The sequence below is a fragment of the Megascapheus bottae genome, chromosome 19, assembly GCF_031878675.1.
Source record: "Megascapheus bottae isolate mThoBot1 chromosome 19, mThoBot2.hap1, whole genome shotgun sequence".
Classification (NCBI taxonomy): Eukaryota; Metazoa; Chordata; class Mammalia; order Rodentia; family Geomyidae; genus Megascapheus; species Megascapheus bottae.
The window spans coordinates 496,150-515,054 of record NC_143527.1 but is presented as its reverse complement, the minus strand read 5'-3'; the positions used below and the strand labels follow the sequence as shown (position 1 = coordinate 515,054).

The window sequence follows — 18,905 nt, the reverse complement described above, 5'->3', positions numbered from 1 at the left end:
GTCCGTGTGTCTCCTCCATTTCCAAGTGAAGTCTGAGAGAGACCTTAGGGGAGTGGAGGCCAGGGGGCCCACCGCCTCCACCCAGGGCCTCAGGACCCTCTGTGGACACACCAGAGCCTCCTCTTGAGCCAGCTCAGCCCTGTGACCCCTGCAGTGGAGCCGAGCCTCCTCCACGGGGAGCCACAACCGCATGCGTCTCGCGGTGAGGGCTTGCTCGGCTCCTCACTCCTGGCTCTAAGGCTGATGGAGCCAGAGTCATGTGCAGGCAAGAGCAGGCCCCTCCTCACCCTCAAGTCCTTGCCGGGGCCGCCGGCAGCACATTAGGGTTCCTGAAATAGGGGGCAGGGACTAGGAAAAAATAAAAGAGACAAACAGATGGGGTTTGGGAGGGCTACAGCCCAAATCAGCAGCCACAGCTTAAGAAGACTGTAGCCCCGTTTATTTCAAGTTCTGACCTTAAATACACTTCTTTAAACTCGGGAACTGTCAGGGGCTACATTCGTACAAACAGTATCAAGTCTCAAATAGGTTGAATGAGAAGCGATCAAGTCCCAAACAGGTTAAATGAGAAGCTATTGACACAGCCCAAAATCATAATAAGAGCTACTTCCTTGTGTACCCAATTGTGTGGGTCCAAGGTCACTGACCCCACAGTCGGTCCCCAACGAAGTCCTTTGACCTCTGGAAGAGACCGTACCTGCCCACCCCCACCCCAGAGATCTCTAAATGTTAGAAGGAGGACTCCAGCTCACAGCAGAGATGGGGATGCCCCTATTCCCAAACGCGCATGGGAGTGTGGCCCCAGCTATGCAAAGGGGTTTTTTATTATTGTTATAGGTCTTGAACTTGGCCTAGGCGCTGTCCCTGAGCTCTTTAGTTCAAGGTTGTCACCCTACCCTTGAACCAAGCCCCACTTCCCATTTTCTAGAGGTTATTTGGAGATAAGAGTCTCAGGTCCTTTTGTGCCTGGGCTGGTTTTGAACCTTGATCCTCAGATCTCAGCTTCCTGAGTAGCTAGGATTACAGGCCTGAGCCACCGCTCTGGGCTGAGATGCTGAGGTTTTAACCACACGTCCACACCCATGGCACGTGTGCCTGGAGGCTCCTGGACCCCAGGCTCCCAAAGACGGAGAGGCCATGGAGGGGGCGGGAGAGGCAGGTTTCCCCTACAGAGATGAGAGACACGAGAAGGAATGAGAGCACATGTGAACGTCCCAGGGGTGTGAGGGAAGGCCTGTAAACCCACGTCCAGCTGAGAGACCGAAGTGGAGGTGCCTGTCCGTGCCCCAGAGTTCCATGAGGGGTCCTGGCACGTGGCAGCCCACCAGGAAGAGGGGCAAAAGGCAGAGTTGCTTAGAAATCTAAGGGCCAAGGCCCCCAGAAACAATCTGAGTCCATACTGGATAAGTGCCAGAGGAACCTGGGCAGGAAGGTGTGTGGGGCCTGGACGGTGGCCAGAGAGACCGAGTCCAGGACCCGCCCCAGGCTGGTTGCCCCCCACCTCCCGCCCCACCTGGCTCTGTCCTCTGCTGGCGCCACAGACCCTGGCCCCCAGCTGCAGGAGGGTGAGTCACGGACGCAGAGCACATGTGCGACTGTGGCAATTACCGGGAGAAACCTGATCGATGTATACTTTGGCTTGTGTAGTCTGTTTTGACCTTCCTCTGGAATCAGCCTAATTGGTAATCAGGCACCTCACCTGGCTGTGCCGGGGGGAAGCGGGCTTGTCCACACCTGGCTGTGGGCTGCTGCCCACAGAACGATCAGTTCTGGCTCTGTCGTTTAGAACCGGAGGCCTGGTGACCGGGGGTGGAGCAGGGAAACCTCTGTGCCTGCTTTGATGCTTCTGGATCTGGATGTTCTCAGCCCCCGTTGTTGGTCCCTGCAGAGACCAAGTAAGACAATGAACAGAAGCCTGGGCTCCCTTGCACAGGGTCGGGGGAAGTGGGTACAGGCCCCGGGGAGCTGGCTGTGGTCTGCAGATCTGAGAGTGTGCTTTTAGAATGTACACGTATGGCCCAGAACTCTGGGATTTCCTAGGTGCTTTGGGAATCCAGGCAGTGTAGGACAGGCAGCCATGGTCCCAGGTTCTCAGGAAGCTCGGGCCCCACACCGTGATGGCTGGCGGGCTATGGCTGCTGTGATGCCTTCCCTCCATGGCCTGCAGGCCCCTGGGCTGCACAGGAGGAGGGATACAACTACACAGCTGGGCCTGGACTCAGGCGCCCCATCGCCGCTTTCCTGCTTTGGAAGTCCTGCCCTCAGATGCTCGTCTCCGCTGTGTACGCTGACGGCAGAACTTGGGCCTCAGTGTCACACAGTGAAGAAGACCAGTCTGGTCTTTATTTCCTACAGTTTAGACTTGGAACAAAAGCCCCTTTGCCCAGCACTACAACGACGCGTACCTGGTGAAGATTCGAGCTGAGGCGCTCGAGGCTGCTTGGAAACTGAGGCATCCAGACAGGGCTGCTCGTGCCGAGCACGTCCAGCACCCAGGCCATCACAGGTGCCAGGCCACCCAGTGTCGGCCGCTGTCACCACAGGCAGGAAAGAGTCTTTACAGGGCACCCGCCTGGCCTGCTCACCCGCTGTGACACAGCAACCCCGGCGGGGTGGGGGGAGCCGAGGGCATCATTCCTCCATCCTGGCTGGAGCCTGGGGGACCTGGGGGGTGACCCTAGCTGTGACCTCACCGGAGCGCCATTCCTCTGTCCTGTGCAGGTACCAGGCTCACTCGGAGGATGCTCCACCTCCAGCTTCCCTACTGGGGCCTAGGGCTTCGTCCCTGCTGAGCCCTGATCGCCCCCCTTCCTCAGATTTGGAGATGGGGAGACGGGTGTCAGCAGCCGGTCTGGCCCACACAGGCATACTCCACTTCCCACCGTCTCAGGAAGGTCTCTTGTGTCTTATAGATAGGAAACAGAGACCGGTAGGAATCCATGCTCAGAAAGGCCACATGGCTCGTGGGCAGCTCCCTCCCTCCTTCTGATGGCCACGTCCCTGCATGCCGGCCGCCTGCACGAGGGTGCGAGGGCCAAGTATACACGTGGGATGAGTCAGGAAAGAGAATGTAAAGAAAAACCCAAGGCAGGCACCGCTCACCACTCTGTGTGACTGCACTGACGCTGTGTTTACCACCATTCAGATGCTGGGCACTCGGCCAGGCATGGGTGGTACAAGGAGAAAAGATAGCAGTGAGCCTGCTCGCAAGCTGGCTTGCTGCTCATCTTTCTTGAGGGCCATCTGTTTTCCAAATCCATGCAGCTGCATTCCTGAGTGCTGGCATCTGGGGTGGCGGTCCCACCAAATGGGGGCAGTCTGTCTTCATAGAGGCCTTCAGATGCCAGGATGGCTGAAGCCCAGCTGGCCCTCCCTGCCCTCTTGAGACTCACACAGCACCTCAGGTATGGGTGCGGGGGCTGCACCTCCTGGCCTACAAGAAGGGCAGAGTGACAGGAGCCCCAATCAACACCCACACTACTCCTGTGGAGACCAGGCCCCCAGCCAATGGCCTCATCTGAGTGGGGCCTCACACTCCCCTCCACACTGGGTGGGACTCAAACTGATCCTTTGTCCCAAGGCATTCCGCACCATGGGATGCCTCTCCAGCCCACCTAGAGTTACAGGATGCAGATGCTAGTGGTCTGCCTGACATCTGGGCTGACACAGAAGTTAGTGGTCTGCCTAATGGTCCAGGCTGACACTCTTCTCCGAGTCGTGGGCTGTGGTTCCCACCCCCAGAGCTGGCCCTGGCTGTGGTGTCCCCCATTTATGAGGGCAGTCTTGGGGATGAGGCCGTGCTGGAACTCAGTCTTACATCTAATCTGGTCCTGTTTGGGAAAGTCCCCCCTCCCATTCTCCTCATCTGTTAAGTCAGTTGCCATTTGTGAAAGATGCACGAGAGCCCTCTGAGGGCTGGAGGAATCACCCTCCACCAGGAGGCTTTGGGCACAGGGCCAAAGCCCTAGGGGGAGCTGGGAAGAACCCAGATTCTGGCTGGCTTCAGCAGGGCCTGTGGCCAGTCAGCAGGGAGGACACCCTTCCTCCCCTGGAGCTGTCTGTGGACTGGTACTCACAGCCCTGTCCCACAGGCTCTGCACACACTTGCTCCTGAACAACGTGCAATAGTGTGGCCCAGATCCTGGCTGCAGAGTCCTGGCTGAGTGAGACCCTGGGCCTTAGACACAGTGGGCAGCAGTGGGACATCCAGAGTCCCTCCTGGCCTGCACTGAAGGCCAGGTGACTATTAGTCTAAGGTCAGTGCCAACAGAATAGGGCTGGATTGGCTCATCAGGGAAGCCTGCAGGCCTTGTCAGGGGCCTTTGCCAGCCGCTGCTGTGTGGAGATAGGAGCCTGTTCAGCAGGCCTGGAGTCTCAGGACAGTGTAACCTTCCCGATGTTCTTTGGCCTGCAGTGCATTGACGGGGCTGCAGAAGGTGGCCCAGGGGAGAGCTTCCCATTGTCCTGCCGAGCCCATCACCCAGGCTGCCACCCAAAGGCCCGAATCCCACCAGAGTCCCTCCCGCAGGTCCCTCCAGCCAGAGGCATCTGCTGCCCTCCGAGATGGGCACCCAAGACAACGCCAGTGCCAGACAGGCCTTTTGTGAGGCAGGGCACCAAGGGATTCAAGCAGGTGATGTGGAGATGCACACCTCACACAACCGCACAGATGCGGCATTGTGTGGTACCAGCTGAGGACCCCCCCATCCCGCCCCAGCCCGCCCCAGCCCGCCCTCTCTGTGAGAGCACGCCTTGTGAACGAGGGCTTTAATCCTTCACACATTCTCTTTCTGTAATAAATGCAGATGGCAAACTTCCCACTTGGGTAATGTGGTATTCTGTGTGCTGTGCACTGCCCCCAACCCCAGCTGCGGAGACATTGCGTCACGCCCAGCCCCTGCTCTGGGTGATTCCCCTGCGCGCCTCCCTCCAGCTCTGAGACGGGCGGGTCCAGCCCCCAGCTTCTGTGCAGGACGAGTGCTTTCTATTTCCTCACTAATGGGAAACAGGAGACTTTGTCTTACACGGCTCTGACTGTCTCGGAGCTCCCTGTACAAACGCCATGTAGACAGAGCATGGTCTCAGGCTTTTGGACTGACTTCTGTGGCCACCCCAGGGCTCGCAGCGTGTGTCCCTTAACTTGCACTTAAGTCAGCTGGACATCCCTCATCGGTGCTGAGTGGCCAGGGTCCTTGGTCATCCACCAGCTAGAACCCCTGTCCTGGGTGACGGCATCACAAGGACAGTGCAGGGCGCAGGCAGGTTCTCTGGAGCAGACTGGGGTTGGGTGGGGTTCAGAAGAGGAAAGGGCAGGGTGGCCTCTGAGGTTCTTCCGTGTCAGGGGCCTCTCACACAAGCTGCCTCCAGTCAGGCCTGGCACGTCCCTGCCAGGCTGAGGGTGGCAGGCGATACTATGCTGAAGCCAGGCAGAGTTATCACGACCAGGTCGGTGTGACAGGAGATACGTGGCAGTTTTGCCTTTTGTGCCTAACCATGTAGTGGTCACCCCTGAGAAGGACTAGGGTCTGGCTCTGAGCCGAGGGCAGGACACGTTAAGGCACCAACCTTCAGAGAGCACTGTCTATGACTCTAGTTCCAAACCTTCAGCCCCCAGAGCAGCAGTGCACAGGGCTGAGGGCTCCTGACACACGTGGCACACTGGGTCCAGAGTGGAGCTGCTGCGCCAGCCGTGGCTGGGCTCCCACTCGAACTGGTGGACAGGGAGTGTGGCAAGGCCTGCTTGGGGACCCTGCCAACCCAGGAGCAATGCAAAGCCCACATGCAGCCCTCTGCCAGCCTGACACCTCCTCCTGGGTCGTTCTGCACACACAGAGCTTGAAGTCTGGGACTTGCACTCCCTGTGGACATCCAGAGCCCCTCCAGCACCCAGGTCACCTTGTCTTCTGGGAGGAACCTGAGACAGTGGGATGCAGGAGTCCACACAGGGCCACAGACGTGGCAAACACGTCATGAACAGCAGAATCCACAGGGCTCCCAGGGGAAGGCTCTGCCCCACCCTGCTGCAGCCTTGGCCCAGGTCCAGCTCAAATTTGCTGGCGTTGACCCTGTGTATGGATAAATTACGCCTGCTGTCATTGAGTGGACAGCTGTTCTGGGGGCTGCGCCTCTTACAGCCTGCCGGGCGGTGAGGGTGAGAAGCGCTGCTGCGTTCCGGGGCACTTTCTGCAGGCCCCAGAGCCTGGCTGAGGACCAGGCTGACCCAGCCTTCCAGCTGTAGTACCTCATGAACACACATGAACTCTGAAAATCACCAGTGTGATTTGGAAGTTAACCTGCACATGTGGATGACAGCCTCTACAGGGCACCTCTGGCTGGAGATGGGGCTCACCAGGGCCCCGTTGAAGGCTAGGGCACCTACATGCCTGTCTCGACCCAGCCCCACCTCGCAGCCACCACTCCGTCTAACTGTGGCCTAGGAAGGGCTCGTTCTGGATTTATGGCATATGAGACATCAAGACGGATGCTGGACTGGAGCAGCTCCCTAAGTGAGGCCTCGTCCCGGAGCTGTGTAGACTGCGCAGTGCTGTGTGGATGGACTTGGACCTGGGACTGAAGCTGGTAACCGATGACATGCTGCGGGTTTAGCACCGTGGGATTCAGAAGGGGCAGGCTCTGGCCAGGGCCGCGGGCGGAGGCTCCGGTGCTCGGATGGTGGGGCTAGGACATTCGGCTTTGGGAAGGTGTCGGGGCCTCCTCGACTTGCTGATGCCACACTGCTTCAGGTCAAGAGAGGCTGCTCTTCTGGGCAGTCCCCTTGTCCTCTCCTCAGACCTACACCGGAAGGAGCCTGCCACCCACCGGACCTGAGACTAAATGGATCTGGAGGGGAGGAGGAACTCGGAGAAGACAGGTCTAGAGGAAGCTTGCCCTACAGGACTTGCAGTTCTCGCAGCTACCTTGGTCACAGCAGCTCCAAGGGTCCCTGAGGGCCACTTCAGGGCTGGGGCTGGCTGCTGGAGTGACCAGGGGGCCCAAGGAAACAGACTAATCTGGGTCCACCAAGCCCCTGCCCCTGAGCATCCTCGACCAGGGAGCACCAAGGTGGGCCTGGCCGCTCCCGATGCTGGCAGCTCCCTCCCCTGACATTCAGGGAGGCTGGCAGCCAGCCCAGAATCCTTCGGCCTGCACAGGGTGGTCGTCCAGTGGTGACCGCCGAAGGGGTGTCCCACCTCTGTAGCTCCTCTACCTCACGGGAATGCTGCCTGCACAGCGCTCTGCTTCACTCCCTCCTGTGAGCAGCTGACTACCAATGTGGCCAGGTGTGGTGTCTGTAGGTGGCAGTGGCACAGTGGCAGCCTTATGAAGAAAGGGGTCTCCCTGGGGACAGGGAGGTGGGGGAGGCAGGTCGGGGAGTTGTGTAGCAGCTTAAACAAATCCAGCCTCTACTGCTATCCTTGGGCCTCCTGTCCTGGCCACTGTCCCCAGTGAGTATAGCAGGATGGTGCTGGGCAAGAAGAGAAGAGAGCAGGGGAGAAGAGAGGAGGAGAGAGAAGAGAGAGGAGGAAAGCAGAGAGGAGAGGAGAGGAGAGGAGATGGGAGGGGAGAGGAGGAGAGAGAAGAGAGAGGAGGAAAGCAGAGAGGAGAGGAAGGGAGGGGAGAGGGGGGAGGGGAGGGGAGGAGAGGAGAGGAGATGGGAGGGGAGGGGAGAAGAGAGGAGGGGAGGGGAGAGAAGGAGAGAAGAGGAGAGGAGGGGAGGGGAGAAGAAAGGAGGGGAGGGGAGAGAAGGAGAGAAGAGGAGAGGAGAGGAGAGGAGAGGACTCAAAGCCCCTTGGCTGAGCACAGCTCCAGGATGAATCAAGCATGGGAATTATGCATTGTAGGACAGGGTCCTCCCTGCCGCTTTCCATCTAACTCAGCCTTCCTGCACCCAGTCACTGCAGAGCACAAACTAAGTGGATAGTAGTGAGGGAGCAGGGGACACATGGACACCAACGAGGGAAGTGACCACAGCAGAAGTCTCCCATCGCTGACCGCTCCAGTGCCTGCTGGGGACCTGGAGGCTGCACTGGTGGCACCAGAGAGCTCCATGGGGGAGGGGGTGCAGTGCCCTATGAGCTTTCCAGCCTGACCTGGGCTCAAGTCTCCCATGGACGCTGGGCCTCCGGGGAGGGGCATGCCAAGGAGGCTGCTCAGCCTGGGGTCCTGTTGGGGCCAGGCTGGGGGAGCACCCGCTCTCACTCATGGTGGCTGGTGGTGCAGAGACCCCAGCCTAGTGAAGACCAGATGTGCATTCCTGCCCGCTGAGACCATGGCGAAAGATTTTCTCTAAACCGTGGATATGCCTTTAGTCATTTAGCCATGTGTGTTTCTACCTGGAGCTTGTGAGTTTGTGAAGTGGCCACATAAGCAGCAGAGGGTCGAGAGAAGCCCCATGCTGAGCACAGCCAAACCCCCCTGCGCACCACTGCGAGACGTGGTTGAAGCAGCTGGCAGCCGCGCGCGTCACCCACGCCGCCTGGGGTCGGGGTGACTGAAGGTGCTGGTGACACGCAATACTGGTCCGTACCGGCCGGAGTATAGCCTGCAGTGCCCAGGCCATCCAGCTGGCGTGGACGAGGCGCCCCAGCCAGAAGGGAGCAGGGCAGGCCAAGGCAGCCTTCTTTCCCAGTGCAAACACAGGCTCGTGGAGCTGCGTGGAGTCTGGAGAGCGGTCTGGTAGCTGGTGGTGTCTGCAGAATCTCTGGTTGAGAGTGGGATTCAGGAGGAGAGGAGGGACATACAGCTCTCTGCCCGCCTAACCGGGTCATCCTTTAGTGACCGCCGCGCTTCTTTCCCACAGCAGATAGCCGTTCCTTTTGGCTGGATTCCACTGCCTTTCAGAGCTTTCCTGGCGCTGTTTGCCCACAAGCAGAACTTGTCAGTAGCAGCAGGGTGCAGTCCACCCCTCCCAGCAGAAGTTTTCACTTTGATTACTACAAATCCTCAGGCCCCTGGGCCCAGAGCTCCTACTGCCGTTTGCAAATGGATTTTTATAGCACGTTAGTGCTGGGGAGAGTCCAAGGAAAATAGTCCTCTCCAAATCAGAACCAGCTGCGACTTTCCCGGCCAGTGACTCACCCTGTGTTTAATTGGGTGGGAGAAGCGGCGGAGACACAGGGCTCAGTCAGGCCGGTGTTTGTTTTGCACGGGGTATCCTAGCCACAGCCCTCCCAGCGTACCCATCCACCGTGCGTGTTTACTTAACTTTTTCTTCCTCTTCACAGTTCCAATGATAAAGACGGAGCCCGCTGATGACTTCGAGCCCTCCCTGACTGGTGGACCAGGGGGCCCAGTCCTGAGTCCTCTCCCCAGGCCCTGCTACGGCCCGCAGCTCACCATGCCGCCCGACCCCAGCTCCTGCCTTGTGGCCGGCTTTGCCCCTTGTCCACAGCAGAGCACCATGATGTCGGCTCCTCCCAGCACAAGCCCGAAGCTCCAGGACCTCTCTTCTGCTGCCTACGCCAAGGGCGGCTCTGGCCTGAGCCTCAGCAGCCACCTGGGACTTCAGCCTCCTGCTACAGATGGCCCTGCCATGCAGGAGGGGCCCAGGCCCCTGGCTCTGCAGTCCGGCTCTCCTGAGCAGCCCCCACCCGTCCTGCTGCAACCGCAGGTGAGTCCACATCTGAGCAGTAGCTGCTCCCTTGGTTGCCAACAAGCGTTCTGTCCCCACAGCCCCTCTTCTCCATTGCCGTCTGCTGCCCACCAACCAACCTACTCGCCGTCCTCTGCCCACCCTCCTGTCCTGGGCCAGCAGCAGCACCGACTGCCGAAGGTTCAAAGACATGAGTCTGCAGCTGCCGGGCCGCTGTCACAGCCCGAGGGGCGTGAGGACGGTAGTCATAATTTGGCCCCCATTCCTGTAACGATCAAGCGAGAGCCTGAGGCGTTGGACCAGTTGGACCTGGATGATGGTAAGTGCTCGTGCCTCACTGGCGTCCTCTGCCTGGTGCACCACCTGTGAGCTCCAGGAGGAAGGAGGGGTGTGCGAGGTGACGGACCCCTCTGCGTGCACCGCTGGGCGATGGCGGGCTGGAGACAGCCCCCCCTGCAGGGCGGTCACTCTGCACCAGGCCTCTGGCTGGTCCCTGGCCTCAGTGACCCCTGCTATGCAGAATTGACCCAAACTCAGGACTCTCAGGTTTGCTGGTAAAAGCTTAGCCAAGAACCACTGAGCTGGAGCTCAGAAAGTCCTGACAGAGGAGGCCCCTCTTGGGTCATGGAGTGGTCTGGCCATCACAGCACATGTCTGGACAGAGGTGACGTTGTAATCTGGGCAGCCATGTCAAAACTGAGCCCAGTGGATGGAAGAGTTTCTCGCTCCACTCTAGCTCTGGTCAAGCCTTTGGCTGCCTCCCAGGAAAGCAGGTGGCAACACCACTGACCACGGTGTGTGTGCCCACCAGGCTGTCTGAGGCCAGTGACATGCCCCCCTCTGGCTGTTGTGTGAGTTGGTTCACTTTATTCTTGCACACATGCTACTCTGGATAACCAAGGCCTCAGCTGTCTTTCCTGCACTGGGTGTAGCTGGTGTTTCAGATCCCCTGAAGTTGTTTCAGTGGGAGTCAGGTGGGAGCCATTTTCTGGGCCAGGGTGGGATCAGGAGCCTGCTCCTCCATGCTGCCCAGACTCAGACAGATAGAGGACCCGGCACCTGGACCTGCTCCCCTCCACCAAGATCAAGGGCTTGCAGCCACCCTTAGCCAATCACCTCCCTCCCCGCGGCCACCCTTAGCCAATCACCTCCCTCCTATTCACACACTTGAGCATCCAGTGGCCCTTTGGTTTCAGGGAGGCCTTTGGAAGTGGCTCCCTGCTCACTGGGGCCTAGGCTGTGCACCTTATTCTCCACTGTGGGTGGATCTGGCAGGGAGAAAAGGGACCTAGTCCTAAAAGCTCCCTGGAGACAGTCTAGCACCCTTTAGGGGACCCAGGGACAGCACTCTTGTGTTTTGAAGGTTCTTAATGGATACTTGATACTTGCCTGCAAATTCCTAACTTAGTGTTTGAGGAGGATATACAAAATGTTTCGCTCAAAAACTATGAACTCACAATTTTAGTCCCCGTTCTGTGGTGTTTGCCAGCAGTGTCCACGTGTTCATTATGGTGCCGCAGGGACTCTGTGTGGTGTCCACTCCAGATTCACTTGTCATCGACCTTGTCCACAGAACTCTCGTGGGCAGGACCATGCAGTGGCCATGGCTCCCCACTCAGTGTGAGGACCGCTTGTGTTCCCAGGGAGGGGGCACCAAGCAGATTCTCTGGCCGGGGAGAGCACCGACGCTTGTGCCAAAATTCAGACTTCTTCACTCCAGGAAATGCTGCTGTGGTGTGGTGGAAATGCTGTCATCTGACAGGACAGTGTGACTGGCCAGCCCAGGCCCCCACATCTGGGCAGTACCCTCTGGCCCAGAAGCAGGAAGCTGGCCTCCACCAGGCTTCCCGTTGCCCTGGGGTCACCGTTTGGGCGTCAGATGTGGCTTTGTTGTGAGCGTGTGACACAGGGTGAGTGCGTGCCTGGGAAGAAGCCACACCTCCAGGAAGTCGCCTGCCAGCCTCGTTTGGGGCTCAGAGGGCGGCACTTGCCCTGTGCAGACGGGATTACTGTGACCACGGGGCAGGCATGTCGAGGGATTGCCACTTAATGTGCATGTGTTGAACTTCACTGTGCTTCCCTCACATTCTGTGTCGTCATGAGCTGAAAGACAGAGGAAGTAGGGGCAGGAGTTCTCCAAAGGCGGGGTGGGGGTCCAGGGACCCTCCAGGCCATAGCATCTTTTCCCTCTGGTGCCAGTTTAACTTTGCCGCCCTCCGTGGAAAAGCATATATAGAGAAGTAGAGACCACAGCTGTTGAGTCAGAAAAGCAGCCTGCGCTGGTCTAGGGATCCGGAGGGAGAAGCCACACATTGGCAGGAGCCCTCTGCATCTGTGGATGTTCTGACAGGAGCCCCTGGGGCGGAGAGAGCACTTGGGAGCAGAGGCTCTGGGCCCCCAAGTGGCTTTCTTCTGGAACCTCCTTTGTGTGCCGGCAGGAAGCACGCGGTGGCCCTTGCTGCAGGGTCTCCATAGGCGGGAGCCCAGGGGGATGTGGCCATGACTCCGAGGTCCCCAGTGGAGAGGAATGGGTGACAAGACTCGTGTGGCCAGCCCTTCCTTGCCTGCAGTGCTTCTTGTGGTACCTCTCACCTCCCTGGAAGAACTGGGCTGCCTGCCAGCACCTCTGCTCCCTCCTTGCTCCTCCCGTGCCGATCTTGGCCAGAGCCAAGAGGAGGCAGGGAGAATCTAGTCCACATGCTTACTGAGTTTTATTTGTTTCGCTTAGGTTTTGATTTTGCTTCGTAGCACTGTGCCATGGAAAGTCAATAATGAGATATGCTGTCCAGTTCCAGAGCGCCGGCTGGGGGGCCGGGGGGTAGGCATGCTGGGGCATCAGCTCTCAGTCATGGCATCATTAGCAGAACAAGAGGGTAGTTCAAGCCATGTGCCTGTTACCCCAGCTTTCAGGAGGATTGTTGTTTAAAACCAGCCCAGGCAGAAAAGTCTGTGAGATTCCATTTCCAATTAACCAGCAAAATTCAGGCCTGGAAGTGTGGCTCAAGTGGTAGGGCACCAGCCATGAGCTAGCTGTGGAAAGCCGGGCGAGCATGAGGCCCTGGGTTCAAGCACACAGACAAGAGGCAGCTCACAAGAAAATGGTGCACGCACTTGTGTTGTCTGCAGAGTTACACACAAGAACCTGCAGGGCAGTAAACTTTGCAAACATGGATTTATATCAGGGAATAATTTAAATCTCAAAATGAAAGATGGACCACCTTTTTTTAGTACTCTAAAGGTTTTTGTTTCTACTCCAAAGTTTTGCTGCAAGAATACTTGGCCCATAAATAAATTTCAGTGATAATTTCTTCTTTGTCCTAAATGCCTTCATAAGACGTAAGCCTTCCTCTTAGATTTCTCAAGAAAGGCAGAACCGCAGAGTCACACTTGGAAGATATTAGTGTCTTGGACTTCACATTATTTAAATGCAGAGGTTATTCTATTTTATTTTTTATGTGTCACCAAGCTGCACATGGCTCTTTCCCTAAATTGCCAGTAGCAGAGAGGAATCACGTGACGATGCTCTGGTCCCCGAGGGACCTCACTCAGCTCTGCACTAACGTGTTGGCTTCCCCGCACACCCAAGCTCTCATTTCACACATCTGGAAACTCCCGAAATGCTGTGAGGTACATGGAGATTATTCCATGCACCACAGGGCACCAGACAAACTTGCAGACGGAGGCCTAACCCCCTTTGTCTGAGGGGCCTCAGCAGGCTCAGGGTTGTGGGGAGAGGAGCCTCCTCCTTGGGCCTCTAGAGTCCCCTCCTCCTGCCCTCTCCCTCCCTGCCACAGCCCTGCAGCCACCGAGCCACAATCGGGCCTTTCAGCTCCCTACACAGGCTCTTGGGTGTCCAGAAGTCTAGATGTCATTAAAACAACAAGCAGGTAGACGAGGCGGTCTGGTCGTGTCTGCCTGGCTGCGCCAAGCTCTCACCATCTGCCCTCCCCTTCTTTCCTGAGCTTAAGTTGCTCTGGGAGAGAACAAAAAGCTTTCCTCATGGAAAGTTTTACTAAGCTGGCGGGTAGCCCAGGTCTGAGTCTTTCCTGTTGCTAACGATGATTGCTAGAGCCTGTGTGCAGCCATCAAACATGGACCGAGGCCGCCCCAGGATGGATAGAAGAAAGAATCCCCTGATGCAGCTCACTCGTGGGGTCAGCCCTTCTGCCCTGGGATCACAGGGGAGCAGAAAGGCACAGAAATCACACCACGCACCACTCAGGGACAGACTCCTGTAGGTGGGGTAAATAAACAGCAGGCCACAGGAGCAGCTCTCCCAACCCCACACCTGCGCTCCCCCAGGCCCAGGCTGCCGCCTGCTGGAGCCCAGCCTCTGACGGCCCATGTGGGCAAGGAGGTCACAAAAGACCATGCCCACACCCATGGAATGAATCATGGCACCTCTCTCTCTCTCTCTCTCTCTCTCTCTCTCTCTCTCTCTCTCTCTCTCTCTCTCTCTCTCTCTCTCTCTTTCTCTCTCTCTCTCTCTCTCTCTCTCTCTGTCGGTCTGTCTCTCCCCCCCCCACACACACACAGGCAAGATCAAGTTTGGCCCAAGATTTGCTCTTCTGTAGGTCCCACCAGAGCATCGCCACCTCTTTAGAGGCAGGCGGGAGCAGCGGCCTGTGCCCTGAGGACAGACTCCGGGGCGGCAGGAGGTGCGCGCTGTGAGCCTGTGGCTCTAGCAGCGGCCGGCTGAACTTTAGCCTTGCAGAGAAGGTGGATCTGAATGGGGTGAGAGCACTGGCAGCTGAGTCAGGCTCCTTCAATAGGGTGTGTGTGTCCACCGAGGACAGATGCCTGTGCTTCTGTGCATGTCGGCTCTGTCACCTCCTGGGCCATCACGTGGCGTTCCCTTCTTTCACAAAGGCACCTGGGGGAAAGGAGGGGCCTGTGTGCAGCAGGCAGGCAAGGCCCAGGGCACTGGAACTGAGCATCTGGATACTCTTCCTAACTGCCCGGTGTAGACATTAAGTACTCAATGCTTTCAATTGTCAAATTGTCATTTATACTCTCAATCTCTTCTGCACACTTGAAGGGAAAATCTGAAGATAATCTTTCTGCTACATTAATGGCTTTTTACTCACTGAAAGTAGAGCTTAGCTCAAAGAGTTTTTGAAACTATTAACTTGAGGGAAGAAAATAGAGTCGAATAGAGAACAGTAAAGCAAAGAAAGAGTTAGAAAAGTTTCTGTGGGCTTGAGGGTTCTAGCAGTCAGTGCCAAGGGAAAGTCATAAATCTATAGGCAGCGGGACCTTGTTCAGATGTGACTGTTCGCAGGGTGGAGGTGTGCTTGTGGTCTTTTGTGATCATTGCTCCTGGGCAAGGTTTGAACAGTAGAAAAGTGACAGTGTTTGAGTTGTTCGTGCTCACAGTGCTGGATTCCCCTTGTGAATACGTTCATTTTCTTTCTACAGAAAGGTTAGGGCTTACAGAAATCCATCTCTTCCCTGGCATCTCTGCATCTCCACTCAGTCCATGCCAGGCCCAGAGTTCAAGCCCCATGACTGACCAAAAAAAATATGCAAAGTATAAACACACACACACACACACACACACACACGACAGTGTAAGCATTTTAATGCTTCCATTTTAAAAGAAGCCGCTAGAAGATTATGTTCGGCTGTGATTTGGGCCCCTTACATCACGGTGGAGGTGTGCTGTGTGCTGTGTGCAGACAGGAAGTCAAGGAGGGCCTCGTCCCTTCCAGGCACCTTCCTAGCAACAGGAGGCCTCCCGCTGGGACACTGCCACTCCACTGGGGATTAAGGCTCCAGTGGCCATGGCACAAACATATCAAAACCTAGCAACGGTGACCACACTAAGGGAACCTCACGACCAAGAGTGTTACCCAGAGAAAGAAGTGCTGACCCTCCCCTCAGCATTTCCCGATGATGGAGGAATAAACGGGCCACACGTGGCATTGTGAACGTATCTGCCCCTGCAACAGAACCTGTAAGACAAGAAACAAAATCTGATACAAGTGGAGGAAGACAAGTTAAACATGACTGCTAGAGGCTTCAATGTTTCTCTCTCAGTTATGGGCAGAACAACTGGATAGAAAATCTGCAAAGTTAAAGAAATACTTGAGTGAAACTACCAGTCAGTTTGACCTCAAACCCAGTGTCATCTGCCACAGAGGGGTGCCTGGAGCAGTCCAAGGACAGACAAATGATAATTCTGGTCAAAATAAGATTAAGTAGGGAACCCACAAACAAAAGAAATTAGGGAACTTCTGAAGTATTTGGAAGCTAACACAGTTCTAAATGTTCTGTGCATTACATTAGAAAGTGAGGAAAATTGGAAAATACATTGAACTGAAGCCAAATGAAACACAACATATGAAGATTTATGGGATGCAGAAAAGGTAGGGCTTTGGGGAATAGATATCTTTATATGCCTATATTAGAAACAATAGAGATTTCAAATCAGTAACCTTGGCTTCCATTGAAAATGTTGAAAAAGAAGAGAAAAGCTGAGTCAAGGAGGGCAGAAGGAAGGAAGGAGTAATCAACAGCAGAAAACAATAAAACAGAAAAAGAAGAAAGCAAGAAATCCAAAAACTAAATAGTTTGAGAAGAAAGAATAAACAGAAGTATCTAATTAGTTCAACCAAGAAAAGTTAGGAATAAAAGAAAGGAAATTACCACTGCCTCCTTAGAGACTAAACAGATCACAACGGAGGACTATTTAAAAAAAAAAAAAGCCTTTTGCTAACAAATAGGGCAACCTAGGAAATGGAAAAATTCTTAGAAAGACACACATTACCTAAGCTAACTCACAAAGAAACAGAAAATTATGAATAGATCTACAGCAAGAGAGAAAAAAAGAATAACTTAAAAGCCACTCTCAAAGAAAAGCCTATAAGCATCATTCATGAATTCTACCAAACATTACAACAAGAAAAATAATAGAACACTCTATAAATAATTCCAGAAAATAGGAGAAGAAGGAATAACCGCACAAGCAGAGACAAACAAAGCTGCTGCAAAAGACAGACTGCAGAGGGCTCTAGAAACACCCACAACAAAACACTAGCTCTCACTGGGCCTCACACGTGAAGTCTGCACACCAGCACGGAGTAGATGTAAAACTGGCTTCACACCTAAAAACCAAAGAATGCACCATGGAAATAAATAACAAAAGAAGAGCCATACTGTCATCTCAGTGGAGGCAAACAAAATCATTTAGACAGAATGGACGACAGTTGTGACAGAGCTCTCTCCTGGCAAAGGTCACACACACCAGCCACAGTGGACACCGCTGTCCACTGTGTGAAAGGCTGGGCTTCCCCCTGAGAGCAGGAAGAAGGCACAGATTGCACATTTATCTACCCTCAGCGTTTTCCCAGAGGGTCTGCCCAATGCCATCAAGCAAGATAAAAAAGGAAGAACTAAAGTTGTCCTTTTTTTTTTTCTTCAACTAACATGACTCATGACCTCCATATATAGAAAATCCTAAGAAATCAGGAGCACTTGAGAGGTAAGAAGGGGAGAGGAGGGGAACGGAAGGGAGAGTAGGCCAAGCCCAGTATTAAAACTAATTTGTAGTGAGATAGGAAATCAAGGTGCAAATCAATTATATTTCTATATGCAGTGAATAATTTAAAAATAAAATCAGGTATATACACAAAAACAACTCAAAAGTAATTTTGGCTGGGTGCAGTGGCTCACGCCTGTAATCCTAGCTACACAGGAGGCTGAGATCTGAGGGTCAAGGTTCAAAGCTAGCCCAGGCACAAAAAGACCTGGGACTCTTATCCCCAGTTAACCTCTAGAAAATGGGAAGTGGGGCTTGGCTCAAGGGTAGGGTGGTAGCCTTGAGCTGAAGAGCTCAGGGATAGCGACCAGGCCAAGTTCAAGCCCCATGACCCACAAAAAAAGTAATTTTGTACTTAAATATAAGAGCTAAAATTATTAGATGTCTTAAATGATAACATTTGGTAACATTCAAGACCTTAGATTTCTTAAATGTGACACCAGAAACATAAACCATAGAATATTTTAAAAATGGTAAATGAATATCATCAAAATTCAACCTCCTAGTACTGTAAAAGATACCATCGAGGAAATGAAAAAGTGAGAAATACACTAGAGGAATGTGTTTGTAAAACAACTGCCTTATAAAAGGTTTACGTCTAAAACTATCATGTCCCCCTTTGTAGAACTACTTCAATACAAGAAAAATAAAATAATATACAAAATGTTTGCATCCAGAATCTATAAAGACAGAGGAGTGGCTTATGAATATAGTCGTGTGCCACGTGATATTTTAATCAGCAGTGGGCCACATATCACACAACAGTGGCCCCACAGAATTGTGTCTCTTAGAAATACTGTGGATACCTTACTCTGTATAGATAATGCTCTGTGATGTTCTCCCAGTGACAGAACTACATTCGGTTGCATTTGTCAGAGCACCCCTCCCCCCCGGCTTGTTAAGTGATGCTTTGATTCCTAACACGCTTAGTCACCAGGTAACATGTGAGAAGTTACACAAGGCACCGCCTCATTCTGTCCCCGTGGTACCGTCCGTGCAGCCATCCGTGGTGGCTGTGCTCCCTGGAGAAGGCTCAGGGAGAACGCACACAGCGCGGGTAGAAGGTGATAGGGCTACTTGGGCAATTCCTGAACAGTGAAACCAAATTTACCAAATGGCTCAGGGGTTCCACTGGAGGGCAGTGTGCACACCCATCCACAGACTGCAGCAAGCGTGCTGCACAGGGTTCCAGGCACAGCACAGCAGCCATTGGTGAGAAGACGCTGTGACCCTGTGACACACCCGCACACCACTGCAAAGAGGAGGGGCCCTGACCCAAGCCAGGCACAAAGGGTCTGGAAAGCATCCAGCAGATGCACAGTGCCAGTACTCCAAGGTCCACCATGCTTCCCTGAGAAGGGCGGCCAGGAGGCAGCCCAGGGTGACCAGGACCCTTCTAGGGTGGTGGGAATGTTCTGATGACTCGTGCTGGCTGCACTCCGTGAAGTGACCAGAGAACTGGGAATCGCCATCTGGGGCCTCTTCCTCCATCAGGCTGGGTGTGCTAGGAGGAGCCGGGTGGGTGATGGTGCCACGCCCTCTGCCTTCGTCTTTTGAGGGGAGGCCCGCCCCACCGCAGGTTTGCTGTGCTGCCTGCCACTCTTGCCAGCTGCCTTAGTGGGACCACGGCTCAGAGGGAGCCACGTGGGACTAGCCTCTTATGACCACAGACTTGTTGGGTTCCATGGCTTCTGGTGTCCAGGCCTCACCCAAGGGGTGGACTGGAGGGCAGTGGGGAGGGTGACGGCTCTGGAACGCCTGCCTCGCACCACC

General features: G+C 54.9%; 1 long non-coding RNA gene across 1 annotated transcript in view; it reads left to right on the top strand.

Annotated features, from left to right (window-relative positions):
- The first annotated feature begins 9,618 nt into the window (after positions 1–9,618).
- LOC150049536 (uncharacterized) overlaps positions 9,619–18,905 on the top strand; it is a 30,237-nt gene continuing 20,950 nt past the window's right edge. Inside the window, exon 1 of the long non-coding RNA XR_016538804.1 lies at positions 9,619–9,911. This is a non-coding gene — a long non-coding RNA (uncharacterized LOC150049536). The remainder of the gene's footprint in view (positions 9,912–18,905) is intronic.